This window comes from Manis javanica, chromosome 15 (assembly GCF_040802235.1).
Source record: "Manis javanica isolate MJ-LG chromosome 15, MJ_LKY, whole genome shotgun sequence".
Classification (NCBI taxonomy): Eukaryota; Metazoa; Chordata; class Mammalia; order Pholidota; family Manidae; genus Manis; species Manis javanica.
Window position 1 is genome coordinate 80045547 of NC_133170.1, and position 15500 is coordinate 80061046.

At 47.1% G+C, this 15500-nt stretch overlaps 1 long non-coding RNA gene across 1 annotated transcript; it reads left to right on the forward strand.

Annotated features, from left to right (window-relative positions):
• Positions 1 to 9047: 9047 nt before the first annotated feature.
• Positions 9048 to 13063, forward strand: LOC118967452 (uncharacterized). Its single transcript, XR_005054496.2, has 3 exons — positions 9048 to 9182; positions 12068 to 12267; positions 12724 to 13063. It is a non-coding gene; the product is annotated as an uncharacterized lncRNA (long non-coding RNA).
• The last annotated feature ends 2437 nt before the right edge of the window (positions 13064 to 15500 follow it).

The following is a 15500-nucleotide window of genomic DNA, read 5'->3' on the forward strand; positions in this document are numbered from 1 at the left end:
CAGAGGGTGTTAGCACACACGAGTCTGAGACTCCATGGGCGCACGCAAGTGTGAGTGTAAATGCCAGGAAGATGGGGGCTGTATCTAGCTCACTCACTGCTGAATTCTCAGCACCTGGCACATGGTGAGTGATCAATAAACATTTGTAGAGTGAATGAACAAATGTGTGCTCATGTGTAAAACTTAAAGTTATCTGTTTTGTAACTTGACAATCTGTTATTTGAGCTTTCTGTCCAGGAAATACATTGAGAAAATACTTGGCATCACTATATACACCCACTGTTTATATTTTTTTTTATTTAAAAATTTTTATCGACGAAACATACATCCCGAAAAGTGTACACAGCATCCATGTACATCTTCATGGATTTTCACAAAATGAACACCCATGGAACTGCCACCAGCTCAAGAATTGGCAGGGTGTTTCCAGTTTACATAAATGCAGTGGTGTAACAGGTATTCTTCTGTGTCTGGCCTCTTTCACTCAAAATTATGTTTGGGCAAATTATCCACATTTTCTAGCGAAGTTGTAGACTGTTTCTTTTTGTGCTTATGTAGCATTGGGTGGCAAATTGGTTCTGGAAAGGGCCAGATAATAAACACTTTAGACTGCAGCCTATATATTCTATCTTGGTCATAACTGATCATTCTGTGGTTCTAGGGCAAAATCTGCCATAGGCAATGTAATGAATGGACATGGCTGTGTTCCAATAAAACTTTATTTATAAATCAGCCAAGTGGCCAGATATGAACATGGGCTGGATTTGCCAATCCAGTTATATGGTCCCCTTTTCAGGATTATGGCACACTATTAAGGGTCGGTGGTAGTTCTCAGTGGACATGCACACACACATCTTTTGGTGCACATGTCTACTTTTTAAAACTTTCATTGGGTGTGTACCTAGGCATAGTATGTGTGGGTCTTGGCATTGGCACATGTTTGGGTATAGGAGGTACTGCCAATCAAGCAATTGCAGCGCCGCTGGTTCTTAATTGGGTGAGTTCTTATGTTTTCACCCTGCGCAACTGTTCTCTCCACTTCTTGCATGCTGTGCCTTCTTTCTGTCACCGGGACCTGCCCTCAGAGGTCGCAACTTCACTGCAGGGCTGCAGCTTTCCTGAAACATGGCCGATCCATGCCACAGCCTGGAACTGACCCAGGTTAGGCTCAAAGGAGCCAATTCTGATGACAGATTTTCTAGGCTTAAACTCTTCCCTCCTGTGCATTTTCCTGTCATTTCATCTCCCATTTCCTTTCCTATAATAACCCAGCTCCAATGGCAAGCAAAGGGGGACTTGCCTATAAAATGAAAGGAAATTTAGGTCTTTACTAGGGCTGGTTGGGAATGGCACTGACGTCTGCTTCTAAAGAGATGACCAAGTAAGTGAACACCATGTTCCCTTGAGTGTCTGCTTGAAGGTCTCCAGTTCCTCTCAGCAGCAGCCCAGAAAATCTGGGATGACTGGATTTTTGGAAGCACCAGACATACCTATTCCTGCATCATTGTAGGAATATACTACCATGCAATACGATGGCTGAACAAACACACCTGAGTTCACATCCCTATGTACTATGTGTGACTTTGGGCCAATTGTTTCACCAGCTGCTATACATTATCTTATCTAATTCCTGACGACAATAATGAAGCAGGCTCTGCTATGATCCCCACTTGGGAGACCAGGACACTGAGAATTAGACACGTTAAGGACTCACCCACATCTAAACTCTGAACTTGAACTTTGAAAAAACATCTGTTGTGCTCTGCAGCACTTGTCCTGGCTATGCACTGAAATGGTTTTCTTTGGAAAAGTCACCATTTGTGCTTTTAGAGCCCTGAATTTGGCTAATCAGAAGCAATCTCCTTTACTTGGAGAAATAATTCAACATTGGATACAATCGTGGAAAAAGTGAGTTCCCTCCAAATTCTGGTAACGAGACAGTCAGTGCTGAGGACAAAATGTTGAGGTCTTTTGAGGAGACGGTACCTCTTAGTAAGTGGAGATATATAATTTTTTTTCTCAGCAAAAATGCTGTTGGCTGTTGTTTCAAATTTTCAGCAACTGGCTTGCTCTTCAAATACTGGCATGGAGGAAATTTCCATGTTACGGGTCATCTCTGGGCTGATGAAGTCCACCGTTTTGAACATCGAGGCAGTCCAAAGTGAAGTTGGTATTTTCAAATGTATTGCCACTTCCTCAGATATAAGAGAAGTTTGTTCGAAAAATAAAGTTGCATAGTCTACTATTAAATATGGGAAGAAAAACACTTGTCACCCTCAATCAGCTTTTCCTGTTTTGCATGGTATGTTTTGTTCTGTCAATGAATTTACTAAGTGTGATCAGCCCCTAACAAATATGCCCAGGGAGCTCACCTGTAGACCCAGACACGTGGATTCTTGTCTGGATGCTTCACGAATTAATTGGTTTACAAACTGTGAAGAAGGGCGGGGTTCAAAGACCCATCAGGAGATCCGCCCTGTGCTCAGGACTTGTTCTTTAAGCACTGAACATGTGAGGAGGCCTTTTACACTGATGCTGGACTAAAACCAAGGTGGCATTCCCTGGAGCCAGATGTGGCCATTTGTACCCATGGGCTTCTAAGGTTGGGAGGGGCAGGTCATGGACTGACTCAGAAATCAAGTTCACAGCTCTGGAAAGCCCAGAAACTGCAGAGAATGACCAGTGGATCCTGGAGCATCGAATGACCCCTGGTCTGTGATTCCACCAGAGGCCATAGTAATGACGACCTCACCTTCTCAGGCAGCCTGGACACGGGGGAGGATGGATTTTAGGCAGGACCACTGTGGCATGAGAGGATTCCCATTTCCACGTGCCGTCTTCCAACTGGGACTTTGTCCAACACCATTTTCTTAATTAAGCATGTTCAGTAAGTTGCCGGCAAGGAGGCCAGCAAACCCTTCCGAATTGCGTGGTAGGTACTGGAGATGTCAGAGTAAGGCGCAGGGGTGTGTTGGCCGAGGTGACATGACAGCACTGTTCAAGAAACAGATTTACCTGTGGGAACATGAAAAAGATGACGCCATCCATCAACGTTGGAAAACCAAAGCTGCTTACTCACATCCGGCCTTGGCCTGGCTATACACATAAACTGAAGAAAGCCATTCACTGATTTTCCGACTCTTGGATCCACCGTCAGCCTGGGATCCAGGCCCTGGGTAATGAGCAGCTCGGTCGGCGAATGAGGTTTGGAGTTGAAATACATCTGAGGCCTCTCTCCCTGCCAATGTCTACAGCTTAATAATTGCTTCCTCGCCCCTGCTGCACTCAGGTTCAGGAGAAACGCAGCCCCTCTAGCAGCATTATGCAAATAGGGCCCCCGTGTTCCAGCAGCGGCATATAGAATATGTAAATTTATGGCAGCGGCGGAGGCTGCTTAAGACAGAAGATTTCTCAATGATGAAATTAGATTTTCTGGAAAGAGGCTTCTGAGGACCTGCCTGTGTTTCCCCTGCTTCGTGCTGTGCCGTAGCCACCAAACCAGTGCTCTGGGAAATAATTAACTGAAATACAGGCTCAAACCTACGTACAAAAAAAATAAAGAAGGAAAGAAGGAATAAACCAGGTTCCATGAGGCCACAGCAAATCCATACTTTACGGAAGATGTAAACAGGAATGGAGGCTGCGAGGGAGGGAGGCTGGCAAGAGGAGCTGGCACAGGGGGCAGAGATCTCCCGCCTTTGGACTATGGAGCCTCTGGGGCGGCCCGGGAGGGAGGTGGACAGAGCTGTAGGCCCTGGTTTCTGTTTCAAGCCAGCACTGCTGCTTTTATCTGCTTTATGAACCTACCTTCTCCCGATTTTGTTAGAAGAAAGCATGCCTGTCATTTAGAAATATTGAACAATCATTCGTGCAGAACAGACGTTCTCAAACTTGAATGTGTGTGCATCGGACTCACTGGGAGGGCTTGTTGACCACAGGGTACTGGGTGCCTCTCCAAGAGCTTCAGACTCAGTCTGGGGAGGGCTCAAGAACTCCTATTTTAGAGGGGTGGCTGGGGCTGCCGGGCAAGGGACACACCCTGAGAATCACTGCCCCCATGGAGACTAAAGCTGCGTCTGACGGCTGTGGCGATGAGGCTCAAAGAGCTCAGTCATTTGTTGAAAGTAACACAGCAGCATCAAAGCAAGGGTTCAGAGAGGACTCTTTCCATGGTCATCGTTGTCACCACTGTCACTATTGTCTTGTCAATCTCATTTCCTGAGAGCATTCTAGGTGCCAGGCACTGTGCTAGGCGCTCGAGCGCCCTATGTCATTAACCCGCAGCCCGATGCTCCAAGGAGCTGCAGCTTTCCCTGAGGAGGGTGCCTTTAGGGACTCCGTGCTTGCTCCCTGGACATCCACAGCCCTGTCGTGGTGGTTTCTGGGGTTGAGGGTAAATAGGTTTAGATGAGGTCACGAGGGTGGGGCCCCGTGATGGGATTGTTTCTTTCACTATCTCTCTGTCGCACACACAAAACAGAGGCCATGTGAACACACAGGGAGAAGACAGAGCCTCACCGAGGACTGAACCTGCCAGCAGCTTGGGCTTGAGGATGTCCAGGCCCTGGAACAGTGAGACATGAGTGCACGTCGGTTCAGCTCCAGCCTGTGTTCATTACAGCAGCCTGAGCCGACTAAGACAGGTGCTGAGGCCCACTTCAAGTTGTTCGATGCCCTCATCCTAAGGTTTCTCGTCTGGAAATGGGAAATTCTGACCCTTTGGAATTTTGGGAGGATTTAATGAGATGTGTCATATAATGAGCTGAGCACTGAGCCTAGCCTACAGCAAGGGCTCTGTTATTAGATCATAGTAATTATGATTATTCTTGTAATTGTTATTAGTGATTGAATTGTGGGGATTGGGATACAGAATGGGGTTATGGAGTGAGCTTGGGGTCCAGAATAGGAGGATCTTGATTCCAGTTCGGAGCTCTAGGCTCACCTGCTTTGAGACTTGGGAGGATGTCATCCCCGACTTTTAAGGCAGTTCTTGCAAAAGTCATGGATGGTGCTTGGTGCCTCCAAGACAGCCAACTTCAGAGTCTCTGATTTCATCATTCCAAGAGTGGCAACATTTCTTACCCCCGTGTTGCCCCAGTGGGGGTCATCCTTCCTCTCCTGGAATGGTGCCCAGCTTCCTCCCTACCCCCGTGCCCCTGGTCTGTTCGCAGGCACCCACCTTTCTAAAATCTCGGGTGGTGACGTGGGACAGCGACTTCCTGCTCAAACCCTTTCTGGCTTTCTCGTTCCCGTCCTTGGATCACGTCTCAGCATCTCAGCCTGGCATGCAAACTCCTCCAGGCTCCAGCTCCTCTCAGCCCCTTATCTCCTGCCTCTCTCTCCTCCACTCTGTTTTCTGAGACTATGCAGAGGTATGTGCTGGCTTTCAGGCACCTGCTGTCTCCTGCCTCCCCACCCATGTTCTTGCTGTGCTCTCCCTCTCTTTGTCTGCAAATTATTTGAACTTCAGTGCTCAGTTTAGACGTTTTGTGCCCTGAGAGCCTTCCCTCACCCCGCTCCCATCTCCAGGATGCATGGGATACTCCCTCTGAGTGGCCGACAGGGCCCTCATTCCAGTGTTTAACCCATCGCATCATAATGGTCCACTGACTTTCCACTGGATAGTAACCAGTCAACCTTCTTCATCAGAGTTTTTGGAAATGTTCTGTTCTGTTTTTGCTTAATCTGCTGCTTGCAAGCCTCATGAGTTCAGGCACCTTAGATATTGTGTTTGCCACTGTAATTGAAGTACTTATTTCCAATCCTGGTGCATAGTAAATGCTCAATCCTTGAATTAATAAATCTGAACTCTCTGCTCATTTTCACAGATTTGTTATTGACCATCTATCCCTGCTGCCTACCAAAATGTCTGGCATGGAAATGCTTAGGAAATAGTTACTGAATGAATGAATGAATATGTGAATAAAATGAATAAATGTGCTTCTAATATAATGTGCTTTTTGTATAACTGTATCAGTCAGCTGTTGCTGCATAACGAAGAGCTACTAACTCTGATTTGCATATAACAAAGGCTTTATTTCTCATTAACTTTATTCTGTGAATCAGCCAGGACAGCTGTGAGTTGCCAATTGTGTCTGGCTCAGCTCCAGAGGTCTGCCATCTTCTGTGAACCAGCAGTGTAGTCAGAACATGTTCCTCTCATGGCAAGGGCATAAGTTCAAGAAAAAAAGTGGACACAGGCAAAGTTTTTTAAGGTCTTATCCCAGAAGGAGCACCTTGGCCCTTCCATTCAAGTGTCATTGGTCAAAGGTAGGCACGTGATCAAACTCAAAGTCAGTGGGCAGAGATGTACCCTCTAGGAGGAGCGGCTGCAAAATCCTATGGCAAAAGGCATGAATACAAGAAGTGAAGGATCCGGGCCAGTAATTCAGCCTACTCCCCGCATCTAGCTCAGAGCCCGCGGTACATAGCAAACACTTGCTGTGACTTCTGAGACCACCAGAGTGGCTGTGGTGACCCTCCCGTGGTCAAGACTCTGCAACAACTTTTCACTTTCTTCCTTGTGCGCCCTCCTTCATCTCTCACACTATAATTTTCAGTGATTTTTCTGGAGCCCACATTAAACAATCTCTGGGGTCTGCCCACAGGCACCACCATGCTGGGGCATGTCACAAGTGTGTCCCTCCCCACCCAGCCTGTCCTCCTCCCTGTCTTCTCCTGCCCCCCAGGGTATGTTGTGAGGGTCCCACTGAAGTTTAATGCATGAGCTCTGCATCCTCCCAGCGTCACTGCAGACGGACTCTCTCAGCATGGAAACGACCATGCAATCACATGACTGTAGAGGAAGTCGTCCCCCACCCCTTCCAACTGTTGTGAGGCTGCCCTGCTACGACTCGCTTCCAGTTTTGTGATCTCTTTTATTAATGTGCCGGAAGCAGAGAAAAATGCATTTGTAATTTCCCCTTAATGGCTGGTGGAACTTTTTTTTTTGCTTTCTTTCTGAGCGTTTGTTGATGGTACACAGATGAACACGCACACACACTTCAGTTCAGGCTGAATTGAGTGGCAAGCAGTGGATGTCAAAGCACAGACAGAGCTTTAGAATATTTTAGTAAGAAGGATCTGAGTCCAGTGGCTGCCCCACTGTGTTCCTGGAGCCCTGGACTTCCTCACAATAGCCTCAGAGGCTGCCACAGGGTGAGGAGCATGTTGGATCACTGGCAGCCCTCCTTGGGCCTCGCTCCCTTCAGAGCTTCTCCGCTTTTACCTGCTTTGTCTACTGTGCTTGCATAGGTTTGTTTGGAATGAAAGGCACCATAGCTGTACACAAATAGGCAATAACCCTCATTTCTTCTTCCCCTGATTTCACAGAAAGGGAAACCAAGTCTCAGAGAGCCCGTGGCTTATCCAAAATCACAAGATGAGTTGGGGGGGGCAGGAGGACTCAGGGACGAGGCCTCCAGTCTGCTGATTCCAAACTTGACGTTCTTTGCCTGCAAACGGGTTATACCTCAGCATGCTGAACATCTTCCCTAAAACGGTTTGCTGCTTGTTTTTTTTCACCTCCTGAACACGTTCTCCATGGATGCTTGTGCTCAAGAGAACCAAATAACGGTGGGGAGGTCTCCTTTTCCCTGCTGCAAAGGAAACCAATGTTAAATGAGCACCCAGCATGTGTCAGCCACGGACTGCAGGTAACTTAGATCCTTGTTATTTAACCAGAGCCTTGCCACGAGGTGGGGATGACTGTTTCCCATGTTACAGATGAAGGTGGTGAGGTTCAGATGGGTAAGCAACTTTTGCATGGACACATGGCTAGGACGTGGTGGAAATGGGATTTGAACCTGGATTCTCCTTACCATAAGGAGATGACAAAGTTTTAAAGGGCTTAGCTCTTCATGGATTTAAGAGTCAAGATCAGTCAAATGATAATATATGGTGACAGTGACCAGAGCTGCTGCCAGAGAGGGGGTGTTTACCTCGAACCTGGCTCACACTGAGTGCTTTACATGCAGGGCTGCCGGGTACAGTTGTACAGGCTGTGTACTGCAGAAGAGCTTCCAGCTAAAGGGCAGGTGGATGCTGAACTCATCTGCAGGTGGTTCACCAGCCCCTGAGGTAAGGTTGCATCCATCTGGAGGAAGCAGGTGCTGTTCTCTATTAGCTCTGTGGGGAGGAGAGGATGCCTTTCCCTGATTCTTACAGAGGTACTTTGTGCAAGTTGCCATCCTGTTTGCAAACAAGATCTCATGCTCCCAAGCTTCCAGGGTAGCGTCATTACTGTGCCCATTTCAAAGATGAAGAAACAGAGGCTCAGGGAAGTCAGGTCTCTAGCCCAGTGTTTCACAGCTCTTTCAGTGGCAGAGCCAAATTTTGAACCCAAGTTTGCAAAACTCCCTGGAGATGGAAATTTGCAGCTATGACCCTTCATAATCTATGTCCTCCCAATACTTGAATTTCACAAGGTTCTAAGGTTAGAATCTGGGGGTGCAAGTTTTGGGGGATCCTGAAAAGAGGTGTTTTCTGTCCTGTGAAATAGGAACCAACAGAGAATCTGAGTCAGCCTGTGTCCTCAAGGATCCACCCAGTTGGGCTTTTCAACCAGTTTCTCTTTGAATCACGTGTCTGTGCTCTTCCCTGTCATCCCTCTCCCCAAAGGAGAGCCCAGGGAGGGGGCAAAGTACCCCCGGGTCATGTAGGTCTGTCCTCCCCCGACCCCCTACTCTCTCTCTGGGAATTCCCAGGAACTGGAAGGAGACTCCCTGGCACCCACCAAAGCCAATCGTCAGGCAGGGTCCCAGGGCCAGTTACTCATTCTGAGAGGACCTGAGGTGGCTTGAGGAGTTGACAGATAAAGAGGAAACAATGTGTAATTTGCTGTTTACACATAATCAGAGTGTACCAAGAAAAAAAACATAGTGTCAGAGCTTACAGCTTCCCACGTTTTATTTTGATTTTCTCCTAAATCATTACGTAAGCGGACAGGCAGCTGGAGACAACTGTTTTGGAAAACAAAATGTTTGGGTGTGTTTTGGCTAAAGGAAGGGAGGGCTCTCTATAAACTCAAAGGCGTGGCCAAAGGCAGTTGAATGCAATCGTGTTCCCTCCAGCCCCCAAAGGAGGGGCAGCGAATGACAGCTCCAGGACTCAGTCTCTGCCCCACACTGAGGCGGGCACTTGGCAAGAGTTACGGCTCTCGATCCTCACGTCCATCCTGGGAGGTAGGTTCTATTGTCAGCCCCATTTCACAGGCAGGGAGATCAAGGCCCCAAGAGATGAAGTCCCCTGCCCAGGGGCTTATGGCCTGCACAAGCTAAAACCACGAGCCACCCAGGCCAGGAGGGTGCTGGGGTCCAGGATCTTTTCATCTCATTGCTCAGCTTCCTGACTAGCTTTCTTGAGTTTGATGCTGGTCATTCATTTTGGGACCATTAAGGGGCTTAATATAGGCCCCTTTCTTGGGAGAAGCATCCTGGGGAGGGGGTGCCGTCTCTGGTCCTCTCCTGGGGTCCTCTGTGATCATGTCCACTGCAGGCGACTAATACTGTGTGTGTCTGGGGGTGTGTGGTGTGGGTGCTGCTGGGGACAAAGGGGGCTCAGGAAGGAGACATGGGCAGGAATGTCGCTTATGATCTGAGAGGAAAGGCCTGCTTAGGGATCTTGCCAGCTCTGGGTCTTTCTGATCATCTTAGAATTCATCCTTTCTTCTTCTTGGTGTCCTTGAGAACTTGAATATCTACCCTCCTGTTCAGTCACCTCCCCTGACTTTGAGGAGGCAGAATCCCTTCTCAGAACTTCACCGTTATTTCCCCCTCCTGTTTGGACACACCCTCCCCCTTCACTGGCCTAGGATCTTGGAGCCACATAGGACCTCAAAAGTAGATCCAGTCCCTCCGCAGAGTCAAGGCAGTTAAAGTGATCGCAGCCCCATTGTACAGACAAGTCCTCTGAGGCCAAGCGTCCACGTGAGGCCCATAGTAGAAAAGAGGTCTCAGGTCTACGCTCCAGCCTTGCAGGTCACCCTCTGCCCAGTTCCTTCTTCAGGGGTACCCGCCCCTCTCTCTGCCCCTGAGTCTCTGAGCCAAACTGTGTGCAATTTACATCGACACAGCCCACATTTGCATGAAACACACAGACACACACACAGGACTGCTCCTGGCTTGCACAAGGGATGCCAAATGCCGTTCGCATCTTTCTGGGGAGAAGTGCATCCACCCCAGCTCTGTCTTTGCCAAAGTGCCATACGTACCAGACGTACATATATTCCGCGTGAATTTCCTTAATCTCCCTCACAGCTGTCCCTCTCTCTACGGCCTCTACCACAGCATTCCCAAATCACTTGTCTCCTGGCTGGTATAGCAGCCTGTTCCCTGACTCTTCCAGCCCCTTGGAAACAACAGTGACAGTAATAACAGTGGCTGCAGTTTATGTAGCCCCTTCTATGGGCTGGTCATTGGGATAAATGACACACAGGTTGCAAACTGCGGCGCTCTTTCAACAACCCCAGAATGGAATAATTAGTACCCCTAATTACAGATGGGAAGAATGAGGCTTTTCCTGCATATCAAGCCCTTTCCCATGTCCTCTATTGTTTAAACACCTTAAAATATGTGTAGACACAAACATATAATGGTGTTCAGAAATTCTCTAGATGCATCTCACATGTACTCAGTCTTCTCTGTAGGCCTGAGATAGCCTGGGTGAAAGAGATTTTCCTGCTTCATATCTGTGTTTTTATATCTTAGCATAGACTCCGGTATATGGTGGGAATACCCAGTATTACCACTAATAGTATGTGTTGGAGGGTGTGTGCTAAGCATGTCAGCCTAGTGCTCTGGGAAACCTGAGCTCTATTCTGGGATAGCATGTGTCATGCATGTGTGTATTACCATGTGTTATGCCTGTAGGGTGTGCATGTTGAGTGTGTGCTGCACGCACCATGCATGTGTGTTGTGTGGGTGGTGTGTTTTGTGAGGGCATTGTGTGTGGGTGATACGGGCACTCTGCACGTTGTGTGTTGCAGGGGTGGTACAGATGGTGTGGAACGTGTTTTGTTTGCTGTGTGTGTGTGTTTTGGTGTGCTGTGGCATGTTGTGAGTGCATTGTGTGTGTAAGCTGTGAAAATGTATCCACACGTGTGTTCTGATATCCTCTATGTCCCAAGTGTCCTACACGCTCCCTGTAGGATCGGTGCACGTTCCCTGTGTGTGACTCCGTGCCATTGTGTGTCCCTGCTGTGCACAGGGCACGCTCCTTGGTGCTGCCTGTGGGCGCATGGGTTTGCACGCCTGCCCCAGGCAGCCTCCGTGCCTGCATCCATGTGTGTGCCCTGTGACTCACTGTGGATACATCTAGAAGGCGGCAACTATTGTCTTCAAACAGAGAACAGCCATTAACACATTCATTAATTAGGATCATGTTGACACTTCTACTGCCGACTAAAAACATCTGTTTGTTTTATCAGTCTCCTTAATTCCTTACACTTATCCTCTCAGTGCGAGAGGATGGGCCTGCTTTCCCATGTGTGTACACTGGGGCTTTCCGAGGTGGGGGCCCAGGCTCTGTCAATATTGTCTCAGGGTGACAGCTCTCGGGACAGCCCACGGGCTTCTGAACAAACGAGCATCCCTTTCAGTGGTTAGTGAGGAGTAGTGCGTGGGTCAGTTTGCCAGTGGCTAGTCTTCATTTACCGGCGTAGCCTGAGTGACACATTATAGATCAGAGGTAAGAACTCCACCACGGCGCTAAGTCTCAGTGCTATGGGGCGTGATGTGGCGCCTGCTGCTCCATCTCGCTTCCCTTCCCACCTAGATTTGTACCCTGAACCCAGCAACAAGCCACCAGCAACCTTGACTGAGTGAATTCCCCTCTCCCATAGCCTCAGTTTTCTTATGTGTAAAATGGGATGGTAAGAGGATGACAATACAGTTGAAAAGAAAACATATCTGAGTGAAATGACAGCATGGCAACCAAGGAGATGCCTGAAAGATGCCCCTCCCATCCCTGGAAGCCCCCCATCTCACATGAATTCACAGGGGGCGGGGGCAGATGGCCAAGCAAAGGACTCAAGGTCAAAGTCACTAACTCTAGTCTCTGTCCCCACCAGCACACACGGGATACCCAGTGCACGTCCACCACTCCCTCCTCTGTGCCCGGCTGGGGCTGGGTCCAGGGCACACAGGTCTCTGCTCTGGGACAACTCATCACGACCAGAGGGGAGAGGCGCCATGGATTAGTACTGCCTTCTGGAATGCGGAGGAGAGCGTTCTCAGCACAGGGGATGGATGAGTGAAGCCCAAAGCTGAGGTAGGGGGAGGCTCCCGGGCCCAGAAGCATGGCGGAGAGGAGCAGGGGTGAGGCTGGAAGGGAGGAGGAGACAATGGACCACCGAGGTGTTTTGCTTTTTGTTGTATTTTGTTGTTGTTTTGTGTCTTCTCTCATTTACTAATAATTTGGATATCTTTATAATGAATACAAACAGCATAGCTTTTTTAAGACAATGAAATAGCTTCTTATACATGTATGTATCATATTTTAAAATCTTTGTTACATTGATAGACCTATCCATTTTTCCCATTTTAAGGATATCAGGGTGACTTCCCCTAGTTCCCCTTCTAACAATGGGTCAAAGGAGATGTGCGTATGTGCTTTAAAAAAAATTATGGGTTTTCTTGCCATTTTTTAATTGTGGTAAATACATATAACATAAAAGTTACAACTTATACCAAACTGAGCAGTGAGATCTTTGTTTCTCTCTTTCAGCATACTTGACATTGAGACCCGCTGTTTTTTTTCCTGTAAATTGGATCCCAAGCTTTTCTCAAAGGTATCCTGAGATGATTCAATGGGAAGATGCATAGAGAGGCTTGCTTAATGCCTAGTACATGGTCAGCATCCAAGACCCAGGCATTATCATTAGGAACTGGTACAACTCAAGTGTCTTTCAGTCTGGACTGTGGAGTCGGGCTTGACAGCTGTGTGACCTTAGTCCAATTACTGCACCTCTCTGAACGTGTTTCCCCATAGAATTGTGAAAATTACCTAAGATAATACAAGTCAAGTGGATGGTGCCACTTGGATGTGTAACACATGCTATTTTATCTGCAAAGCATCATTATTCCCTTCTGTTAATCCTTTACTTAAAGAAAACTGTTATCTCAATTAAGCTTAAGCTTTATGAATTTTTGTTTTGCAGCTTAGGTGGCGTTACCATACATCTTTTCTGCACACAAGAATATTCCAGCAGATCCTGTTTGCTCCTGCAAATGGTGGTGATAGTACATGGTGGGTCTTTGCAATGACAGCTTCATTCTTTTTCACAGCAGAGTGACACCCCCTAGGTGAGAGGAAGGACTGAGCCATAATTCACACTCCCAAGAATTATATACTCTTATTTAATCCTCACAACAACCCTTTGATGATGGCACTATACCCATTTTACAGATGAGGGAGCTGAGCTTCAAAATGCTTAGGCAATTAGCCCAAGATCACACAGCTAGATAGTTGGACTTTGAATTGAGCTGCATCTGCACTTTTTCCTTTACATTAAGCAATTTGTTTAGTGGTTGGATGGGCCCAGAAAAAAACTAATGGATTTGTCAGGACTCTTTTAACTTGCAGAGAAGAAAGCTCCATTCAAAATAATTTAGGCAAAAGGGAAATGTTTGGGTTCTCTTAACTAAAAGTCTAACCTGGATTCATGCGTGGCTGAATTCAGAGACCCAGTCGTTTCACCAGGATGTGGTTGGTTCCTGTCTCTATCTCTTTCCACATCTCCATCTCATAGTTTTGTTCTCTGGTATGCAGGCTTCATCTGTATAGTAGGCATTTTCCCCATGATGACAAGATAGGCCCTAGCAGTTTCAGGTTTTGGTGGTAAAGCCTGGGAATTGCAGCTAAAAGAGGAGCAACTCCAGGGTAAGTCCCAGAGTTGACCCTGATTGGCTTACCTTGGGTCACATGTGCATCCATCAGCCAACTGTTATGGCCTTGAGAATGAATGGGATGCTTTTACTGGCTAGATCTGACCTGCATGACCCTCTCAGGATTGTGGAGGTCAAATGCATCGCATGCTGAACCAAATGACCCTGAGGTGGAGATTTTCCCAGAAGGGAATCTGTTAAGTTTAATTTGAAGTTGGAGATGTGGCTGCTTGGGAGGGAATAGGAACCGATGTCCATTCCAGCCAGCTTTGGATTATGCAGAAAGGCATTAGAGGGGTCTTAAAGGCCCTTCTGCCAGTCTAAAACTAGCAGTATTTATCCTTTGCCAGTCTGAAGGCAGGGGTCAGACCATGTGACTTAACTGAAGTCCCTTCCCAGCCAGCCTTTTGGGACAGCTCCAACCAGGACTCATTGTTCTGGCAAATCCCCCAAAGCACTGATAACCAAAAAGCTAAGGAAAAAGCAGGACCATCTGCCAGGGTCTTTGCTTTTCCTTCCCCTCTTTATCTTCGTCTTCTTTTAATTATGAAAAGTCTATTGCTTGACTATTGATCTTCTGCTTATAAGAGCAGCTGGGGTGATACATGGTGTGTGAGCCCACTCCTTTAATTCCACAACACAATTGAATACTGCCTTCGATGAAGAGCTTATTAGTCATGCATTTGAGAAGAAATGAAATAGCTTGTAGCTCTGAGGGATGGTCTTTGGGGGAGGATTGTTAGTGCTGGGTTTGGGTGGGGAGGTTCCCTTTTAATCTCTCTAAGGAGAAGGACGGCTACTTATCTCAGGCCAGATGGACAGATTGTCCTTGTTAAAATCTTCTACCCCTAGATCAGCCACGTTTTCAATCTTTAGTTTTTCACTAAAAAATATACGACCTTTCTTCTTGACAATGTACCTGACATTCCACCACTAATTAGGTCAGTCCTTGGGCTTAAGAAGTTACCCACAAAGGCCACTGCTATTGGATATGAATTCTAAAACCACTATTACAACCACACGAGTCACCATTTGTTGAGCAAGTATATACTTTTTCCCCCAGATGATAAAGCAGTTTCAGAGGAGCCAAGTATAAATAGACTAGAAGTGCTAGGATTGGAACCCTCTTGGACAAGCTGATTTCTGAGCCCCTGTGCAAAACTATATGCTCCCTCTATGGTAACACTAATACATTGGTACATCATTGTAGGGGATCAGGGGGGAAACAGAGCAGGAAACAATTGTCTCAAGGACAGGGATCGAGTAGGCAGATTTCAACTTGCTGAATGATTGCTTCAGTTTCGTGCCTCAATTTACTCAGATGAAAAGTGGAAAGACTGACAGGATTATTTAAGGATGTAAGAAGATAATTAATGTAAAGCCCTTAGCAAGCGGACTGACCCTCAGCAAATGCTCAATAAATGTTAGAAGTTATTGATAGTAGTATTCATTTTAGCCACTTCAGGGACCTGTTAACCTCTGTATTGCATACAGTAGGCATTCTGTAAATGCTTACGGAATTCATCCATTGTCCTGACTCCTATGGTGAAAACACTGAATGAGACTGAAAAGGATGCTTTTTAAATCCTTGTCTTGCTTTCCTCCTTACGTCAGTTA